Source organism: Oncorhynchus tshawytscha, linkage group LG34 (assembly GCF_018296145.1).
Source record: "Oncorhynchus tshawytscha isolate Ot180627B linkage group LG34, Otsh_v2.0, whole genome shotgun sequence".
In the NCBI taxonomy this organism is placed as follows: domain Eukaryota; kingdom Metazoa; phylum Chordata; class Actinopteri; order Salmoniformes; family Salmonidae; genus Oncorhynchus; species Oncorhynchus tshawytscha.
Window position 1 is genome coordinate 3,390,001 of NC_056462.1, and position 23,043 is coordinate 3,413,043.

Below are 23,043 nucleotides of genomic sequence, written 5' to 3' on the forward strand. Positions count from 1 at the left end.
ACTACTACTGACATGATTCCCTACACCACTACTGTCATGACGTGGAGCACGTATTGACTACTGAGATCCACAGACACAAACAGCGGAGGCAGCCCTGGGTGTTAATCCACTGACGCCCGGTGCTACACTACTACTGACATGATTACCTCCACTACTACTGACATGATTCCCTACACCACTACTGTCATGACGTGGAGCACGTATTGACTACTGAGATCCACAGACACAAACAGCGGAGGCAGCCCTGGGTGCTAATCCACTGACGCCCGGTGCTCCACCACTACTGACATGACGTGGAGCACGTATTGACTACTGAGATCCACAGACACAAACAGCGGAGGTAGCCCTGGGTGTTAATCCACTGACGCCCGGTGCTCCACTACTACTGACATGATTCCCTCCACCACTACTGACATGATTCCCTCCACTACTACTGACATGATTCCCTCCACTACTACTGACATGATTCCCTCCACCACTACTGACATGACGTGGAGCACGTATTGACTACTGAGATCCACAGACACAAACAGCGGAGGCAGCCCTGGGTGTTAATCCACTGACGCCCGGTGCTCCACTACTACTGACATGATTCCCTCCACCACTACTGACATGATTCCCTCCACTACTACTGACATGATTCCCTCCACTACTACTGACATGATTCCCTCCACCACTACTGTCATGACGTGGAGCACGTATTGACTACTGAGATCCACAGACACAAACAGCGGATGCAGCCCTGGGTGTTAATCCACTGACGCCCGGTGCTCCACTACTACTGACATGATTCCCTCCACTACTACTGACATGATTCCCTCCACCACTACTGACATGACGTGGAGCACGTATTGACTACTGAGATCCACAGACACAAACAGCGGAGGCAGCCCTGGGTGTTAATCCACTGACGCCCGGTGCTCCACTACTACTGACATGATTCCCTCCACCACTACTGACATGATTCCCTCCACTACTACTGACATGATTCCCTCCACCACTACTGACATGACGTGGAGCACATATTGACTACTGAGATCCACAGACACAAACAGCGGAGGCAGCCCTGGGTGTTAAATCCACTGACGCCTCATCAGCCACACTGGACCTGCATCAAACCACAGCGGACGCCACAAATCAACGCCATCATCACCTCTCCAACAACCAACGCCTGGCTTCAGCACCAAGTGGCTCTGGCACTGTCCTAACTGAGCTCCTTAGCAAACTGGCATGGCAAATGGCCTAGTCAACAGGACCTCTCAATGAGCAGCGAGGCAAACTCTCTTGCCAGGGGCCGTATGTATGAACTGATCCTAGATCTGCACTCCTATTCTGAGACACTTTATTGATACGGGGCCCAGGTCTTTATGGCGAACGAGACTTGATCTCAATGGGACGAACAAAATGCAAACTATGGACCCTGGTCAAAAAGTAGTACATTATATAGGGAATAGTGTGGCATTTTGGATGCAGAAATGATCCACTCGGCTTTTCAGAGTGGATCACTGATGTCCACAAAGCCCTAGCTCTGCGTCCGTCAGTCAATGCAGCAGTTGCATAACAGCGACACAATGACATTGACCTTGTCATTGCGTCCAAAGAGACAGAGATCAACAGCCAGGGATCATGATGGCTAAGACCATCCACAGAGCTACAGTAAGCCACCACCCACACACAACAGGTCTGTGTCAATGTCAATAGACTCTCCATTGCATTCACCCAGAGGACTCTCCACTGCAGGACACACAAGTAGCTCATTTCCATAATCACGTCTCCATTGCCTATCCTGTATTTTCCCTCAGTGAGTGAAATAAACTGGCTTCCCCATGGTTGTTTAGCAGACAATTTTATTAAAAGTGATTTACTGTACAGAGGTGTCAACATCTCATATTTTTAGTAAGCTATATGTGGTTCATCCGGGAAACAAACCCATAACCGTGGGGTTCGTAAAGCAAGGGTACAACTTTAGATAACAAACCTTTCTGACATGTAGGATATCAGTAGTAGTGGAGGGAATCATGTCAGTGGTAGTGGAGGGAATCATGTCAGTAGTAGTGGAGGGAATCATGTCAGTGGTAGTGGAGGGAATCATGTCAGTAGTAGTGGAGGGAATCATGTCAGCAGTAGTGGAGGGAATCATGTCAGTGGTAGTGGAGGGAATCATGTCAGTAGTAGTGGAGGGAATCATGCCAGCAGTAGTGGAGGGAATCATGTCAGCAGTAGTGGAGGGAATCATGTCAGTAGTAGTGGAGGGAATCATGCCAGCAGTAGTGGAGGGAATCATGTCAGTGGTAGTGGAGGGAATCATGTCAGTAGTAGTGGAGGGAATCATGTCAGTGGTAGTGGAGGGAATCATGTCAGTAGTAGTGGAGGGAATCATGTCAGTGGTAGTGGAGGGAATCATGTCAGTAGTAGTGGAGGGAATCATGTCAGCAGTAGTGGAGTGGATCATGCCAGTAGTGGTGGAGGGAATCATGTCAGTAGTAGTGGAGGGAATCATGTCGGTAGTAGTGGAGGGAATCATGTCAGTAGTCGTGGAGGGAATCATGTCAGTAGTAGTGGAGGGAATCATGTCAGTAGTTGTGGAGGGAATCATGTCAGTAGTAGTGGAGGGAATCGTGTCAGTAGTAGTGGAGGTAATCATGTCAGTAGTAGTGGAGGGAATCGTGTCAGTAGTGGTGGAGGGAATCATGTCAGTAGTAGTGGAGGGAATCATGTCAGTAGTAGTGGAGGGAATCATGTCAGTAGCAGTGGAGAAAATCATGGCAGTAGTAGTGGAGGGAATGTCTGTGGTAATGGAGGGAATCATGTGAGTAGTAGTGGAGGGAATCATGGCAGTAGTAGTGGAGGGAATGTCTGTGGTAATGGAGGGAATCATGACAGTAGCAGTGGAGGTAATCATGTCAGTTGTAGTGGAGGGAATCATGTCAGTAGTAGTGGAGGGAATCATGTCAGTAGTAGTGGAGGGAATCATGGCAGTAGTAGTGGAGTTAATCTTAGTAGCAGCAGGAAATAGCTGTTAAATCTGACAAGTTGATATACAGGGATTAATTTCACTAGAGTACTACTACTACTACTACTCTGTTTCCTGCTGCTGTTGAGATTAATTTACACTACTACTCTGTTTCCTGCTGCTGTTGAGATTAACTCCATTAATACTCAGTTTCCTGCTGCTGTTGAGATTAACTCCACTACTACTCTGTTTCCTGCTGCTGTTGAGATTAGCTCCACTACTACTCTGTTGCTGTTGATGTTGAGATTAACTCCACTACTACTCTGTTTCCTGCTGCTGTTGAGATTAGCTCCACTACTACTCTGTTGCTGTTGATGTCGAGATTAACTCCACTACTACTCTGTTGCTGCTGCCCTCAATTGATGTTAATACCACGGTACCATGCCGTTGATACTGTGATAAGCACACAGGGATGTAGTAGACACAAGGTCAGACTCATTTGCCTGTTGGTTTTTGATGTCTCTCCCTCCTGTGCATTTGGTTCGATCAGAAAATAAATAAACAGTTGGCTTTGTGTGAATGAATCATCAAGTACAAATTAATTTAGCCTAGTCAGTTAGTGTATGAATTAGGAAGCTAGCCAACCAATCGTTGTGGTCCAGTTTTTCGTAAAGGAGTCCTCTCCTGTAGAGCTTGACCGATTAATCGGAATGGCCGATTAATTAGGGTGGATTTCAAGTTTTCATAACAATCGGTAATCAGCATTTTTGGATGCCAATTTGTGCTGATTATATTGCAATCCACGAGGAGACTGCTTAGCAGGCTGACCACCTGTTACGTGAGTGCAGGCAGCAAGGAGCCATGGTCAGTCACTAGCTAGCATTAACCTTATCTTATAAAAACAATACATCTTAACATAATCACTACACATGGTTGATGATATTACAAGATTAACTAGCTTGTCCTGCGTTGCATATAATCAATGCGGTGCCTGAAATTGTGTCACTTCTCTTGCGTTCTGTGCAAGCAGAGTCAGGAAAAATGCTGCAGTTTGGGTCGCCTAGCTCGTTGTAAACTGTGTGAAGACCATTTCTTTCAAACAAAGACTGTAATTAATTTGAATTGTACATAATTATGACATAACATTGAAGGTTGTATAATGTAACAGCAATATTTAGACTTAGGGTTGCCACTCGTTAGATAAAATACGGAACGGTTCCGTATTTCACTGAAAGAATAAATATTTTGTTTTCAAAATGATAGTTTCCGCATTTGACCATATTAATAACCTAAGGCTTGTATTTCTGTGTGTTTATTATATTATAATTAAGTCTATGATTTCATATTTGACAGAGCATTCTGACTGAGCTGTGGTAGGCAGCAGCTGTCTCGTAAGCATTCATTCAAACCGCACGTTCCTCCATTTGCCAGCGGCTTTTCGCAATGCTTGTAACACAAAGCTGTTTATGACTTCAAGCCTATCAACTCCCGAGATTCAGTTCAGTTCAGAATGGGTAGCTAGGCTGTGAGCGGCGTGTATATGAATGGTTCAGTTCAGAATGGGTAGCTAGGCTGTGAGCGGCGTGTATATGAATGGTTCAGTTCAGAATGGGTAGCTAGGCTGTGAGCGGCTTGTATATGAATGGTTCAGTTCAGAATGGGTAGCTAGGCTGTGAGCGGCTTGTATATGAATGGTTCAGTTCAGAATGGGTAGCTAGGCTGTGAGCGGCTTGTATATGAATGGTTCAGTTCAGAATGGGTAGCTAGGCTGTGAGCGGCTTGTACATGAATGGTTCAGTTCAGAATGGGTAGCTAGGCTGTGAGCGGCTTGTATATGAATGGTTCAGTTCAGAATGGGTAGCTAGGCTGTGAGCGGCGTGTAAATGAATGGTTCAGTTCAGAATGGGTAGCTAGGCTGTGAGCGGCGTGTACATGAATGGTTCAGTTCAGAATGGGTAGCTAGGCTGTGAGCGGCGTGTACATGAATGGTTCAGTTCAGAATGGTTCTGTGAGTGTCAGAATGGTTCAGTTCAGAATGGGTAGCTAGGCTGTGAGCGGCGTGTACATGAATGGTTCAGTTCAGAATGGGTAGCTAGGCTGTGTGTACATGAATGGTTCAGTTCAGAATGGGTAGCTAGGCTGTGAGCGGCGTGTATATGAATGGTTCAGTTCAGAATGGGTAGCTAGGCTGTGAGCGGCGTGTACATGAATGGTTCAGTTCAGAATGGGTAGCTAGGCTGTGAGCGGCGTGTATATGAATGGTTCAGTTCAGAATGGGTAGCTAGGCTGTGAGCGGCGTGTATATGAATGGTTCAGTTCAGAATGGGTAGCTAGGCTGTGAGCGGCGTGTATATGAATGGTTCAGTTCAGAATGGGTAGCTAGGCTGTGAGCGGCGTGTACATGAATGGTTCAGTTCAGAATGGGTAGCTAGGCTGTGAGCGGCGTGTACATGAATGGTTCAGTTCAGAATGGGTAGCTAGGCTGTGAGCGGCGTGTACATGAATGGTTCAGTTCAGAATGGGTAGCTAGGCTGTGAGCGGCGTGTACATGAATGGTTCAGTTCAGAATGGGTAGCTAGGCTGTGAGCGGCTTGTACATGAATGGTTCAGTTCAGAATGGGTAGCTAGGCTGTGAGTGGCGTGTACATGAATGGTTCAGTTCAGAATGGGTAGCTAGGCTGTGAGCGGCGTGTACATGAATGGTTCAGTTCAGAATGGGTAGCTAGGCTGTGAGCGGCGTGTACAGGCTTCATTCCACAAACATCTGGGTCCTGAGTGATGAGTGCTGCGCTTGGCGTCCCACGGAGCATTGAGTTGCTTAGGGAGACAGCTTCAATACAGTTAGATGACAGGAAGTAATTTACCCCTCTCTCTAGCCAACGCTGGGCGAATGTTAACACCTGCCTCCCGTCGCCACAGAAACCTCATTGCAGCCTCATATTGGGGTTTATGGCACTCCCGTGAACGGGCTTCTGATAGCTCTTAACTTCCCAGGGTCAGATATGCTTCCTCATTGTGCCAAACCAAAGCCTAAACTTTTGATTAGCATGCTACGACACTCGTCTGACTCAAATAAGACCCGGGTTGTAACTCCCAGCGTCAGTCACGCCGTCTGCTGTTCACAAGAGCTATAATATAGGCCTACTAATTGTAGAATGACTGGCCACAGCCATAACAGGTTCAGTTCACACTTTCAGTGAGTTTAAACTTTCAGCGAGTTTACACTTCCAGTGAGTTTACACTTTCAGTGAGTTTACACTTTCAGTGAGTTTACACTTCCAGTGAGTTTAAACTTTCAGTGAGTTTACACTTTCAGTGAGTTTACACTTTCAGTGAGTTTACACTTCCAGTGAGTTTAAACTTTCAGCGAGTTTACACTTCCAGTGAGTTTACACTTTCAGTGAGTTTACACTTTCAGTGAGTTTACACTTCCAGTGAGTTTAAACTTTCAGTGAGTTTACACTTTCAGTGAGTTTACACTTTCAGTGAGTTTACACTTCCAGTGAGTTTAAACTTTCAGCGAGTTTACACTTTCAGTGAGTTTACACTTCCAGTGAGTTTAAACTTTCAGCGAGTTTACACTTCCAGTGAGTTTACACTTCCAGTGAGTTTACACTTCCAGTGAGTTTAAACTTTCAGCGAGTTTACACTTCCAGCGAGTTTACACTTCCAGTGAGTTTACACTTCCAGTGAGTTTAAACTTTCAGCGAGTTTACACTTCCAGTGAGTTTACACTTCCAGTGAGTTTACACTTCCAGTGAGTTTAAACTTTCAGCGAGTTTACACTTCCAGTGAGTTTACACTTCCAGCGAGTTTACACTTCCAGTGAGTTTACACTTCCAGTGAGTTTACACTTCCAGTGAGTTTAAACTTTCAGCGAGTTTACACTTCCAGCGAGTTTACACTTCCAGTGAGTTTACACTTCCAGTGAGTTTAAACTTTCAGCGAGTTTACACTTCCAGTGAGTTTAAACTTTCAGTGAGTTTAAACTTTCAGCGAGTTTACACTTCCAGTGAATTTACACTTCCAGTGAGTTTAAACTTTCAGCGAGTTAGAAGTAGGCTACATGAATAAAAAATCAGCTTATAAGTTATGGTGACTTACAGTGAGGCTGTTCAATAATTCAAAATGTGTACACTCAGAGTTTGGTAAATATACAAGAGTATTTGCAGAGAGGGCTGAGGCAAATGTCAGATATCGAGGAAACTTTTGAAACACTGAAGTTGTGCTTACATGGATTAAATGTGCATTAAGGATTCTGTAACATTCAGAGAGAAGGCAGCCTAAAAGTGTCCCCATCCCTTCTCATTACAGGAGCTAATATGCCACCTCTGCAGTGGCCCAGATTCACAGGAGCAGGAGTGTGTGCGTCGCACGGCCAGAGAAGGCCGATCAAAGTAGGATCGGGAACATGTGTGAAGCCTCGGGGGCAGTCTAACAGATTCCCCGGCATACACACACATGTATACATACATAACCACACACGAACATACACACACGTACACACACTCGCACACGCATACACAGATGTGCCCTTTCTCTTTCTCTCCCTTCCTCTCTTTAAAGCACTCTCTCTCTCTCTCTCTCTCCCTCTCTCTCTCTCTCTCTCTCTCTCTCTCCTCTCTCTCTCTCTCCTCTCTCTCTCTCTCTCTCTCTCTCTCTCTCACATGTGTACACATAAACTCGCACATACCTTGCGAGTTCAAAGTAAAAGCAATGCAGAGGCTTTGAGACTGCTGATTTGAGAGCGAGGTTGCAAAGCAACAACCTCAAGATTGTAGCCCACATGAGAGCCCTAGACTAAGAAAAACGGATTGTGTAGCCAGAGAGAGAGAGAGAGGAAAACCAGCAGGTATGAAACTAATAGCTCTCGAGATCATAATGAAATTTGTTGGCTCCGATGACATCCGCCGAGCTTCTCCTGGACATGCTCTAAGTGCAATTTCAGCGAAACACATGCCTCGAATTAGTCGAAATACAACGTGTCAATTTCCTGCCTGTGTCCTGCTGCACGAGTCAATGACTAGCCTATCAGATGGTAACATCTTTCACAGGCGTTTCTCTCAACTCAACACAACCCCACCCACTCACCTCCTCAGCTAGCTGCTGGCTGCTAAGACAGACTTCAAACTTCAAAGACCAAAGTGACAGGCTTAATCAAAGTTGTGCCACCATACAGTGTGACACTTGTGTTAGCTACCGTACAGTGTAGCCTGGAGCAGGATGCTCCTTCCACTGTTGCAGATCAGGCATATGGCGAACATAAGCTGTTTTGGGGGTCCCTCACAGCTAACCACTAGCTTGACATTCCTTATGAATAATTTCTGAAGTAAGCATCTATATAAAGCCTTAGAAAGGGCTTTTGAAGGCTGAAATCAGCTATGTAGCCTAACAAAGGGCTTATGAAGGCTGAAATCAGCTATGTAGCCTAACAAAGGGCTTATGAAGGCTGAAATCAGCTATGTAGCCTAACAAAGGGTTTATGAAGGCTCAAATCAGCTATGTAGCCTAACAACAAAGGGTTTATGAAGGCTGAAATCAGCTATGTAGCCTAACAAAGGGCTTATGAAGGCTGAAATCAGCTATGTAGCCTAACAAAGGGTTTATGAAGGCTGAAATCAGCTATGTAGCCTAACAAAGGGCTTATGAAGGCTGAAATCAGCTATGTAGCCTAACAAAGGGCTTATGAAGGCTGAAATCAGCTATGTGGCCTAACAAAGGGCTTATGAAGCAGTCATTTTGCCTTTTACAAGTTGTACTTCATTTAATGCAGGACCTCTTCATCTTTAACGTACGGCTGACTGTGCAGGTGCACAGTGAGAGGTGTAGGGTCCGCCCCAAATAATCTACACAGTGCCCTATTGTTGACCAGAGGTAGTGCCCTAAAAAGGGAATAGTGGGCCATTTTAGGACACACTCGTGGAGTAATGTAACAATCTGCCAGGCCTCTCCCTTTGAAGAACTATTAAAGAGAAATCCCTCCCTTTATTGCTTTCCTATAACAGATATTATGCCATAAAGATTTCCCTTTTACAGCGTCACTCACTACAGAATAGAAGGACCAACGCACGACAATGGGAGATTCAAATTGCTTTCCGTATTCGTAATTACTTTTTTCCCCCAACAAATTGATCAAGTTTGAACCAATAACAAAAACAGATGTCTGGTGACAAGCAATTCCATCCGGGCAACGCAAAATTGTCTCTGGACTGGATTACTTAGTAATTCAAAATAGGCTGCTTTCCAAATGGCTCCATATTCCGTACATACAGTAGTGCACTACTTTTGACCAGGGAATTATATAGAGAATAGGGTGCCATAGGAGACGCACCATAAACTTAACTGAAAATATGATGTTGAGTCCAGGTAGGAGAATTGGATGGTGGAGATGCTTGAGGAGTTTTATAGCTGGTTGATTCATTTCAAAGACAAGCTCATATACACAGACCCACACTGAATTCCCTCTGAACATCCAATACATGTTTTAAATCAGTACTAGAAATACACTGTTCACATCTCAGGCTTTTGTCTTCTCCATAGAGGACGCACACCCTAATTGACTCATATGTGACTATGTGAGAGTCAACTAAGTCTAATTGTCTCTTGTGTGACTATGTGAGAGTCAACTAAGTCTAATTGACTCTTGTGTGACTATGTGAGAGTCAACTAAGTCTAATTGACTCTTGTGACTATGTGAGAGTCAACTAAGTCTAATTGACTCTTGTGACTATGTGAGAGTCAACTAAGTCTAATTGACTCTTGTGACTATGTGAGAGTCAACTAAGTCTAATTGACTCTTGTGACTATGTGAGAGTCAACTAAGTCTAATTGACTCTTGTGACTATGTGAGAGTCAACTAAGTCTAATTGACTCTTGTGACTATGTGAGAGTCAACTAAGTCTAATTGACTCTTGTGACTATGTGAGAGTCAACTAAGTCTAATTGACTCTTATGTGACTATGTGAGAGTCAACTAAGTCTAATCGACTCGTATGTGACTATGTGAGAGTCAAATAAGTCTAATTGACTCTTATGTGACTATGTGAGAGTCAACTAAGTCTAATCGACTCGTATGTGACTATGTGAGAGTCAACTAAGTCTAATTGACTCTTGTGACTATGTGAGAGTCAACTAAGTCTAATTGACTCTTGTGACTATGTGAGAGTCAACTAAGTCTAATTGACTCTTGTGACTATGTGAGAGTCAACTAAGTCTAATTGACTCTTATGTGACTATGTGAGAGTCAACTAAGTCTAATCGACTCGTATGTGACTATGTGAGAGTCAAATAAGTCTAATTGACTCTTATGTGACTACGTAAGAGTCAACTCAGTTTTGTCTCCTGCAGCTCACTGACTACTTTCCAGTACACACTAATACATGTTCTCACCTATTGTAATGATTCGCTTTGAAACACAACAAAGGCAGCACCAGACCCTCAGAGCCCCTCAGTCTCTTTGAAGTAAACACAACAAGGCAAACCTAGCACACACACTAGCACACAGACTAGCACACACACTAGCACACAGACTAGCACACACACTAGCACACAGACTAGCACACACACTAGCACACACACTAGCACACACACTGGCACACACACTAGCACACACACTAGCACACACACTAGCACACACATTGGCACACACACTAGCACACACACTAGCACACACACTAGCACACACATTAGCACACACACTAGCACACACACTAGCACACACACTAGCACACACACTAGCACACACTCAAACTGAACCATCCCCCTTCTAACAATATAGGGGGTAATTCTCACAGAGCTTGAAACCAGCCAGCCATCTGCCCCTTTGAAAAGACGTTGTTGGATTTCTCACACGAGGGGAAATCAGTAAAGAGCACCTGCTGTCTCCCCTCGCATGGTCCTTCGTCTCAGCGGCAGAGGCAGACGCAGATGATTCATGATGAATATTTTTTAAGAAAGGAAGGGAGCATAAACAGGCTCCATTAGAGCTGTACTGACATCCTCTTGGCTGGGCTCGCAGGAATTAAAAGGGCAATCTGGGATAGTCCCGATATTAAGCTTCCCAAATGCAAAAAAAAAATACAAAGGTTATAAATGTATTTGAGATACTGTTTATACTTAGATTTCCCTGTCTTCTGGAAAGCCTACATAGAAATCAGGCCAAATGAGCACGGCCGTTACTTATCCAAGTTAATGGAGAACATTTAGTGGTTAAATCGTATTAACAAGACGAGAGAAAAATAGAATTACTGTTGGGTTTTTAAATTCTAAACCAAGAGCATGAAATTACATATGGCAAGCTGTGTTCTAAGGATTGGATTTTGGACAAGATTTCGGATTTCTGTGTTTTGGGAATAGAATGATATGGTCTGACAAGCAAATGTGCTGTCATTCAGTCAGGGTGTGACAAATGTGCTGTCATTCAGTCAGGGTGTGACAAATGTATTGTCACTTCAACAGGCAGGCAGGCAGGCAGGCAGGCAGGCAGGCAGGCAGGCAGGCAGGCAGGCAGGCAGGCAGGCAGGCAGGCAGGCAGGCAGACAGACAGACAGACAGACAGACAGACAGACAGACAGACAGACAGACAGACAGACAGACAGACAGACAGACAGGCAGACAGGCAGGCAGGCAGGGCAGGCAGGCAGGCAGGCAGGCAGGCAGACAGACAGACAGACAGACAGAGATTGTCTTTGCTGGGTGATTCCCCTCAGGGTTCATTCTAGCTGGAGAGAAATTAAGTGAGAACTAGGAGACCGAAAGAATCCTAGCATGTCGTCTCGCCCAGGAGACACCCACAGTCTCTCTCTTCTCTTTCTATGCTCTCTTCCCTCTCTCTTATAGCGTTTCTCTTTATTAGGCTAACCCTTAATGCTGAGACAATGTCATACTGCAAGACACATGATCCTGCACAGTCACCTGTACATGGAAAACAGGGCATGAGTGAGTGATTGATTGACAGACACGGTACAGCTCTAAAGTGAGCATATTGCCGGCCTTGGTGTGTCTGTGCAGTCAGTAGAGAATACGGGATATATCAACACAAAAAGATTGCATATATATATCCTGTCGTAAACAATAGAGAAGTTAATGCACAAAGGCACTAGGGCCCGCTCACTGCGGGGGACGAGCTGAGAGCTGAGCCGGTACTGAGGGGCCACACCTGGACCCTGATCTATAGCGCGTCTGTGTGTGTCTGCCACAGTGAGAGTCTGCAATTGTGTGTGGGTGTGTGGCAGTCATTGCATCTGTTTGTGTCTAGAGACCGTGACGCTGCAGCAGGCAGGATGGACAATGGGGGGGGGTAGGCAACACTACATCTGAGCCCTACAGGGAGATTTGCCTCAGATGGAATCAAAAGAACAACAAGGCGTCCCAGGTACGGGGCGGATAAAGGGAACAGTAGATAGATAGATAGATAGAGAGAGACAGAGAGGTAGAGAGGGATAGAGGCGGGGTGAGAGAGAGAGAGAGACGGAGGGAGGGATGCCAATATAGCACATTTAATTGAAATGAGATAGAGCGATAGAGCGATAGAAAGAGTGGAGTTGCTCAGAGAAGTGACTGAGCCTCACAGGGATTAGCATAGTGAGAAAGTGAGTGTGCCCAAACGGCACCACATTTCCTACATAGCTCTGTGGGCTCTGGTGAAAAGTAGCTAGCGCATTATGAAAGGAATGAGATTCAGACTTATGCTGAACGATTGTACTGTGAATGCTGTTTGTGAGACGTCAGAAAGAACAAGTGACCATGACCCAGCTCTACTTAGCCTTCTGTAAATCATAGAAAGACCTCGGTTACTCTCACTCTCTAGGCCTAGATCTAGCCAACCAGTCTGTTTTTAAAGGTCAGAATATCCATTTGTATTCCCGGAGTGGGTGAATGACAGACGGGCACTGGAAAGAGAGAGAGCGAGAGAGATGGATGTGTCAGTTCAAATCTGGTATTCCATGGATACATGGAAAAGAGGACTTGTATTATGAAAGAGTCGGTACTGTATAAGTTGAAACTAATTAGCCCCTGGTGGACCTTCAGATCATAGAGATGCAACATAATCATGTTCTATTTCATTCTGAGCTTCAACTTCTCCCAAACATCACACAGGTCAGTACTGGGCCACTCTGTTCCTAAGAAGGATTGGTAGTGACCGTGAGATATATCCCAAATGGCACCCTATTCCCTATATAGTGCACTGGTCAAACGTAGTACACTGTGTAGGGAATAGGGGGGAAATTAGATGGAGGCATCACCACGGCAGGTGAAGACAAGGGAGCAAAAATAACTTTGAACGATAACAACTTCTCTCTTCATCTTCCTCTCTCTACAACACCAAGTATGTTAACCTTTTATAGAAAATAACATAATGATCATTGTATGGCTTATAATAGTTACATCACACAGTAAGCACAGTGCTAGAAGTCCTGTTTAAAAGTCACTTGATTTGAAAGTCTGTGGCCGTATGTATCAAGCGTCTCTGAATAGGAGTGCTGATTCAGGATACATTTAGCCTTTTAGATCACAATTTTTTTTTGCATGGTTGGTTGCGTTGTTCATAACTTGTTTTGTACATAATGTTGCTGCTACCGTCTCTTATGACCGAAAAGAGCTTCTGGAAATCAGACCTGCGATTGCTCACCTCAAAATGGACGAAGAGTTCTTCTTCAATGAGTCAGACAGGAGGGATATAATACAGACCCCAGGCCCAGATCCCCATTATTCGCTGGAGAAGGAAACGCAGATTTTGCAGAAAGGGATCAGGATGACTTGTGAGGATCAGGTGACGAGTGGCTAATCTGCCCATGCCTTCCGCCCTGCTGGCTAACGTTCAATCGCTGGAAAATAAATGGGACAAACTGAAAGCACGTTTATGCTGCCAACGGGACATTAAAAACTGTAATATCTTATGTTTCACCGAGTCGTGGCTGAACGACGACATTAAGAACATACAGCTGGCGGGTTATACACTCTCAACAGGACAGAACAGCAACCTCTGGTAAGACACAGGGTGGGGCCTATGCATTTATGTAAACAACAGCTGGTGCACGATATCTAAGGAAGTCTGAGGTTTTGCTCGCCTGAGGTAGAGTATCTCATGATAAGCTGTAGATCACACTATCTACCTACAGAGTTCATCTGTATTTTTCGTAGCTGTCTACATACCACCACAGACCGATGCTAGCACTAAAACCAGACCGATTCCTCTTTTATCCCCAAGCACTCCCTGGCTTTATGAACCACAGCCTCACCTCGTTGGGGAAGGAAGTCCATTTACGGCACGGGAGTGGAGCCAGCGGGCTGCAAGATATCTCCCCTCAATAACCACGCCCCTCACCTCTCCCTGCCATCTGCCACAGTACATACCCCAACCAGAAGCAATGGATTAAAGGCAACATTCGCACTGAGCTAAAAGGTAGAGCTGTCGCTTTCAAGGAGTGGGACTCTAACCCGGATGCTTATAAGAAATCCCGCTATGCCCTCTGACGAACCATCAAACACCGGCTACGACGCTTGTCAGATGTGTCAGGGCCTGCAAACTATTGCAGACTACAAAGGGAAACACAGCCGAGAGCTGCCCAGTAACACAAGCCTTCCAGACGAGCTAAATAACTTCTATGCTCGCTTTGAGGCAAGTAACATTGAAACATACATGAGAGCATCAGCTGTTCCGGACGACTGTGTGATCACTCTCCACAGCCGATGTGAGTAAGACCTTTAAACAGGACAACATTCACAAGGCCGCAGGACCAGGCGGATTACCAGGACGTGAACTCCTAGCATGCGCTGACCAACTGGCAAGTGTCAGTTTCAACCTCTCCCTGTCTGAGTCTGTAATACCAACATGTTTCAAGCAGACCACCATATTCCCTGTACCCAAGAACACTAACGTAACCTGCCTAAATGACTACCGACCCGTAGCACTCACGTCTGTAGTCATGAAATGTTTTGAAAGGCTGGTCATGGCCCACATCAACACCTTTATCCCAGAAACACCCACTCGAATTTGCATACCGCACCAACAGATCCACAGATAATGCAATCTCTATTGCACTCCACACTGCCCTTTCACACCTGGACAAAAGGAACACCTATCTGAGAATGCTATTCATTGACTGCAGGTCAGCGTTCAACACCATAGTGCCCACAAAGCTCATCACTAAGCTAAGGACCCTGGGACTAAACACCTCACTCTGCAACTGGATACTGGACTTCCTGACGGGCCGCCCCCAGTTGGTAAGGGTAGGTAACAACACATCCGCCACACTGATCCTCAACACGGGGGCCCCTCAGGGGTACGTGCTCAGTCCCCTCCTGTACTCTGTTCACTCATGACTGCACGGCCAGGCACGACTCCAATACCATCATTAAGTTTGCTGTTGACACAACAGTGGTAGGCCTGATCGCCGACAACGATGAGACTGCCTATAGGGAGGAGGTCAGAGACCTGACCATGTGGTGCAATGACAACAACCTCTCCCTCAACATCCCTCAAGACAAAGGAGATGATTGTGGCCTACAGGAAAAGGAGGAGCGAGCACTCCCCCATTTTCATCGACAGGCTGTAGTGGAGCAGGTTGAGTGCTTCAAGTTCCTTGGCGTCCACATCACCAACAAACTAACATGGTCCAAGAACACCGAGACAGTTGTGAAGAGGGCACGACAAAACCTATTCCCCCTCAGGAGACTGAAAAGATTTGGCATGAGTCCTCAGATCCTCAAAAGGTTTTACAGCTGCACCCCCGAGAGCATCCTGACGGGTTGCATCATTGACTGATAGGTTAACTGCTCGGCCTATGACAGCAAGGCACTACAGAGGGTAGTGCGTACACCCAGTACATCACCGGGGCCAAGCTTCCTGCCATCCAAGACCTCTATGTAAGGCGGTGTCAGAGGAAGGCCCTAAAAATTGTCAAAGGCTCCAACCAGCCTAGTCATAGACTGTTCTCTCTGCTACCGCATGGCAAGCGGTACCGGAGCACCAATTCTAGGTCCAAAAGGCTCCTAAATAGCTCCTACCCCAAGCCATAAGGCTCCTGAACAGCCAATTAAATGGCTACCCAGACTATTTGCACCCCCCCCCCCTGTTCTATTGTGACAAATTTAACAAATAAAAGTTGATTTAGATTTAGACAGGGGGACCTGATCTAAGCTCAACACTCTGTATACTAGGCTGTAGGCTCTTGGCCTACTGTAGCAACTCAATTGAGATGTACAGCCTATCTTTAGTGTATTAAGTAGTGGAAATGTGTTTGGAAATGTGTTTTCTGCCTTTCCAACCCCCCGTACACACACACACACACACGTTGAGATACACAGGGTCAGCAGCAGCAATTGCTGGGGGGTTAAGTGCCTTTCTTAAGGGAACAGCGGCAGGAGATGGTAATTGGGATCAGAGACCAGCAGTTTTCCAGCTGCCAGTTCAGTTCCATTCTCATTTTTGTGTTGCCCGGCCCGGGGCTTGACCTTCCGGCTGCCGGTCAGCCTCTCTAACCTCTAGGCCATTGCCGTCCTCCAAAGACGATCCCCTTCAAAGATGAAAGACTTTCCTGTTTCCACCACAAACAGAAACACGAGGAAACACAGACGGTGCTCATCCAGGATGGAGAGCCCGGTCCTGTATATAAGAAAGTGACCTAAGTAGCCTATTTTTGATGCATGGTAGACTACCAGGCCTTCTACGATAGTTAACAGACATCAGACCTCAATAGGCTGAGAGATGAGGCTAAGCTGGTGATTGATAGTCCTTTTCCATAATGCAGGGGAGCTGATACGCTATAAGCATAAGACCCTGGCACATCTATGGCTCTGTGCTCCTACCGAGCGGTCATGCCATGCTACATCACATTAGAAGTCAGACAAGTCACTAAGTTCGATACTAGCACCACTAAAATGCACGCCCAATTCTAGGTTCATACTGGATATCAGAACACAGCCAGTGGGTTTTGACAAAAATATTGCCATTTTATAACCTACAGCATACTTAGGGCAGCCGAACACCCTGTTAGTCTGACTGGGTATTCAAGTCATTGTCGGCATCTCAAATGACACCCTATGCCCTATATAGCGCACTACTACTAGTACCCTACTGCTACTGGGCCCTGGTCAAAAGTAGTCCACTATAAAGGGTGCCATTTGGTCCTCAATCATCATCTCAGAATAGATTCTGTAGATGGAAAGTGATAGAGAAGCTCTAGTAGTCACTTGAGGGAAGGGGAAAAGGTGCCAAGGTGCAAAGTGTGCACTTGAAGTGGATTAGGTACCCTGAACATCAAAGTGGATAACTAAGTTGTGGTTGAGAACCAGCTATCATCACCCACCCGACTGCACTGTCTGTGAGTGAACGAAGGTGGTTAATTGGTGTCAGTCGGGGCCCACTCACAATTGATAGGACCTCCACGGACAGCGAAGAATCCATTAACAGTTCAATCTTGTCAAGATCAATAACTCTACTTGGAGGATAGGGGCAATTCTTCTTCTTTGGAAGTCTGAGAGGGGAATTATTAAGAACTGTTTTATGAAAAAGGTCTCAGAAGAGCCTTTAAAAATGCCCTGCAGCATGTCTGCCCTGAGAAATTTGCCTTGTCTGCTGGACAATGATGAACAATTGTGTCTTCGGACTCAGAGTCTGCTTGCTAAAATAACTTGTAAGTGCTCCTCAATCTTCTAGTGCATTAGCTAACTCTCTACCTTCCTGGGCCTGTTCCTTTTTTAATTGAGCCGATAACAACTTTATCACAGGTAATTTCACCTCTTAACAAGATCGGTTCGCTCTTTCCATGCTTTGGTGATTTAGAAGATTTCCCAATGGCCAATTTATCAACTGGACGCTCGAAACAAATTCATTTTTCCAACTACGCGATAAGGGGTAAAATGCAATAAGGGGCTCATTCCTTAATTACATAGTTACAATGTTCTTACTTCAAGTACGGAGAACTTAACTGTACTGAACAGTAGTATGCTAGTTTTTTAACTGCCCTGTGAAGAATATGATTGAGTGCTTTTTTCAAACATGGTGTCTGCTAAGTAGGCTACTAGAGTGAAAAATCTCTTGGCAGCTGCACATGTTTATTACGCAACTGAGTCCAAGGAGACGGCAGTATACTGGTGGGTGTGGTCTTTGGCTGATTGACAGCTGGTGAGAATGCAGCTGAGTGCAATGCGCTCACTCTCTCTAGCAACAGTGCACTGACCGCTGGCTGCTGACACTACACTTTCCACCATGTCACTGGATCATCAGACCATCTGGGTCCAAATAGTATTTGTTTTCTTATAAATACTTTGAGTGTTTGATCGAGAATGCCTTGAGTGGCAGACGGGCGGGGTTTGGGACCTTGGGCACTATTCCATTGGTTCCAGTGCACCAGGCAAGCCCTATCAAGTGCATATGAAGTACTTGAACTACAACGAATACTATTTGAACCCGGGTTTGTAGGGCATCTCTATGGGGTCTCCCGTGTAGTCACTACTTTGTGTAGACTAGGCTAAACAGCTAAACAAACAACATGTCAGCCTGAACTGAACAAAAGGAATTCTCTAGGTTATTGTGACTTTTAAATGCATCATCACCCAAAATGTCAAACTGTTTTCAGAGGGTCAAGTGTAATGCTACTCATACTGAATATTACAACAAATACTGAGTCAAGTCTCATACAACCTAATTTCTCCATCAAAGACAAATGTGATGCCTCCTTATTAAAGGACAAAACATTGTTGTCGCTATCAATGGAAACATTTGACCAATCCTCCATGAAAACAACTAAGGAATCAAAGTTGTCGGTGCAAGAACATTTAACAGTGTAGTATACACACAGCAACATTACGCACTGTGGTCAAGAGTTACAATCTATGCGGCAGATGATGCACAGGTCAAAGTATTGATCCATAGAGATGCCCTACAAACCCGGGTTCAAATAGTATGTGTGTGTGTGTGTGTCTGTGTTATCCACAAGCCTTCAGCATTTTCACATAAGATGACCAGCCCTGACTCATCCTATAGTGTGTGTTCTTCTTACCTTAGCATAGATAAGCCATTCCCCAATGCAGAGCTTCGAAACCTTACTCCTTTGGAGTGACAGACTGAATGCAGGCAGTGGAGAAACTTCTACCTGGGTTGTGTTCATTAGGGTACACAAGGAACACGTTTAGCAGCCGAAAGGGGATATGTGTGTTTCTATATAGTCCCTCTCTGTATCCGTCTGTTTGGTTTCGTTTGGTGCCTAAATCACACAGCCTTAGTTCAACCTGCATTTGTGTCCCAGGCTACAGGGCGTCCATGGCTACCATGAAGCCTTCCAGCTGTAGCTAACGACCACTAACAGGCTCCAAGGTGTCCTGCCAATATGGCCCCCACCAATATCGCCCTGGAGACCAGCAACACAATGCAATCCTATTGAACTGTTATTGATTGTGTATCTAGGGCCTAGCTTATAACAGCTCCAGGACAACACAACAAGGAACTAGTAAGACTGCAGCCCTTTAACTCGACCCAAACACTATGACTGTGTCTCAAATGGTACCCTATTCCTTACATAGTCCACTACTTTTCAAAAATGTAGTCCACTAAATAGGGAATAGGGTGCCATTTAGGACACACCTCATGAGATGCACTGAGAGGCCTATATGGAGAACCAGTGATGGGCATAGTCTGCATTTCTAATGACCTGTGATCTTTAGAGTAGTGGTGGACATGCACACACACACACACACACACACAAATGACAAAACACTGTCACTGAAGAAAACACTTGTGAAGAAAACACAGAGGGAGCCATATATACTCCCTGTGAGTGTTCTCCCTGAATGCCTGGGCGCCAATCAAAAGTTCAAGTTCTAAATGTGGCCACTCCGTGACCCCTGGAGCTCTCTGAGATGCCAGGCCCAGCTCCGGTTACAGGGACAGAATGTGTGTGTGTGTCTGTGTGTGTGTTATCCACAAATCACACACCGAATCATAACCCAGCCATTACAGTATGGGACCATATTCAATAAACATGCACAGACACATAAGTCTACATACGCTACTACTTAACTATTGAGCAGTCAGCCATTCACTACTACTGGCTTATTGTCGGACAGACACTGCTTCTTGCCTGGTAGGATGAGGTTGTGCACCAACAAATGACAAGGACCTATTTTAGCATCGGGGTGTTTTTAGAACCATTACAAAACGTGTTTACCATCTAACTGTAGATAAAGAAAAGTACTACAGCACCACATCTGTATGGCATTTCCACCCTAAACAGAACTCTTGGAATATATAAAAAAGAGATGTTGTGCTTTCTTTGCCCCTTACTCTTTAGATGTATGTAATACTTGATAAATAATAGGTCGGTAAATACTGTAAATAGTACATAAATAATAGGTGGGTAAATACTGTAAATAGTACATAAATAATAGGTGGGTAAATACTGTAAATAGTACATAAATAATAGGTCGGTAAATACTGTAAATAGTACATAAATAATAGGTCGGTAAATACTGTAAATAGTACATTAATAATAGGTAGGTAAATACTGTAAATAGTACATAAATAATAGGTCGGTAAATACTGTAAATAGTACATAAATAATAGGTCGGTAAATACTGTAAATAGTACATAAATAATAGGTCGGTAAATACTGTAAATAGTACATAAATAATAGGTCGGTAGATACTGTAAATAGTACATAAATAATAGGTCGGTAAATACTGTAAATAGTACATAAATAATAGGTCGGTAAATACTGTAAATAGTACAGAAATAATAGGTCGGTAAATACTGTAAATAGTACATAAATAATAGGTCGGTAAATACTGTAAATAGTACATAAATAATAGGTCGGTAAATACTGTAAATAGTACATAAATAATAGGTTGGTAAATACTGTAAATAGTACATAAATAATAGGTCGGTAAATACTGTAACTAGTACATAAATAATAGGTAGGTAAATACTGTAATAGACAAATAATAAATAGCTAATAGTAGGACAATAAGGAAATAATCAGGCCAGGCATAGGTACGCAGGTGGCACTGTGCTTTGGCACTCACATGCTATGAATGCATTCATTGAACAGCTTCAACACCATTTTATGTTAGGTGCTAAGGCAAAAACAAGACTTGCAATTTGCGGCTTACCTGAGTCACGAACTTCATTCCCTAACCGACTGTCAATAATTCAACAATAAATACAAACAAATATGAAAAATGATGTTTAAAAAAAGGACAACTGTGCACTATACTACTACACCTCATTTTAAACCTGCCTGATAGCCCACCTGAAAACAGTCAAGTAATGTTAACTAATTGAAAATGATTCCGCGAGAAATGTTGAATAGCACTACTGTTGTGGTATTAAAAATAGAGGATTAAATTGGGGGGTCCCCCGCGGGACAGGTGAGCTAACGTAGGCTAATGCGATTAGCATGAGGTTGTAAGTAACAAGAACATTTCCCAGGACATAGACATACAATATCTGATATTGGCAGAAAGCTTAACTTCTTGTTAATCTAACTGCACTGTCCAATTTAGAGTAGCTATTACAGTGAAATAATACCATGCTATTTTTTGAGGAGAGTGCACAGTTATGAACTTGAAAAGTTATTAATAAACCAATTAGGCACATTTGGGCAGTCTTGATTCAAAATTTTGAACAGAAATGCAATGGGTCATTGGATCAGTCTAAACCTTTTCACACTGCTCCCATCTAGTGGCCAAAATCTAAATTACGCCTGGAATGGATTAATACATGATGGCCTTTCTCTTGCATTTCAAAGATGAAAAATACAAAACAAGAAAAATCATGTTTTTTTCTTTGTATTATCGTTTACCAGATCTAATGTGTTATATTCTCCTACATGCATTTCATATTGCCATAAATGTCAAAGTGTTTCCTTTCAAATGGAATCAAGAATATGCATATCCTTGCTTCAGGTCCAGAGCTCCAGGCAGTTAGATTTGTCATTTTATGCGAAATGTAAAAAAGGGGGCGGATCCTTAAGAGGTTGTGCCTGCCCCTATGTGATATATTCAGACAACGAGTAGCCTAATAGTATAGCCCAACTGAGACAAAGAATAACGGATGCATTATCCGGATGATGGGGATGGAAATATAGGACGCGCACCGACATGGGGCTCCAGACTGAACGATTCAGATTGGAAAAGGAATGACTGGAATAAAGAGTAATTCCATAATTGTAGGTCCCAATCAACACAAAGCCACTCGGGGCTATACGAACCGATGTTGTATTCAGGCGGAAGACCCATTCCCTAGAATAAAACACAGCCCATGTCTGTAGCTTAGCTGCTATCAAGCTAACATGCTACACTAGCCAGCTCTCGAGACTCGCCCGAAAGAGGCTCGCGCTGACGGTGCGCTGACAGGCTCCAGCACTGCTTGCTGGATGGTTTGGTACCCGACTAGATCATGGTTAGCTATCATGAATTATCCAGCAATGCCCGTAAGAATAAACATACATATCATAGAGGTTTTAAACGTTCTTTAAAATGAATGCGTTATAAATAGAATATTAATTCAAATAGAGAAATTTACTAGGATGCGTTAACCTCGCCTTGCTACAAATTGTAGCGTCTGACCCAGCACCGAGACAGCGCAACAATGTTGCTAGCAAACACCGGCTAGTGGATGTCTTCAAAGCTTACCTTGTTTGATGACAGCTCTTGTATTTCAACAAAAGATGTATAATGTATTGTTTCACCGTGTATTCCTAATAGATACTGCCTTCTCGGTCTCGTTCCTTCGGCTAAATCGCCTAAATCCGTGCGCTTTCCTTCAGAATAGTGCTGAATCTGAATGGGTGCACGGCACGCGCGGCTGTCGGTATCTAGGAAATTCTACCGCCGCTCCCTGCCAAATAATGACCCCTCCCACCGCTGAAGCCACAGCCATAGAGAAGACAGGTGCTGATTGTGCGCTCTGTGCGCAGCTCCGTGGAATAGTGAGCGCCTTGCAATATAGTGAGCTGGTTGGTACATTCAAAGGGCTGTCAAATCAGCGGTCTCGCTCTCATCCGCGCATGTGCAGTATCTCGGTTGAGAATGCATCCTGCTACTAGATTGACAGAGCATTTTTTTAAGCGTATCGTTGCAAAATTTTGACTC

The 23,043-nt window shown here is 44.4% G+C and overlaps 1 protein-coding gene across 1 annotated transcript in view; it reads right to left on the bottom strand.

Moving 5' to 3' along the window:
* Window positions 1–22,786, bottom strand: part of ctnna2 (catenin (cadherin-associated protein), alpha 2) — a 677,857-nt gene extending 655,071 nt beyond the window's left edge. Inside the window, exon 1 of the mRNA XM_042311972.1 lies at window positions 22,585–22,786. The gene's annotated coding sequence lies outside the window, so the exon portion shown is untranslated. The remainder of the gene's footprint in view (window positions 1–22,584) is intronic.
* Window positions 22,787–23,043: the final 257 nt, after the last annotated feature.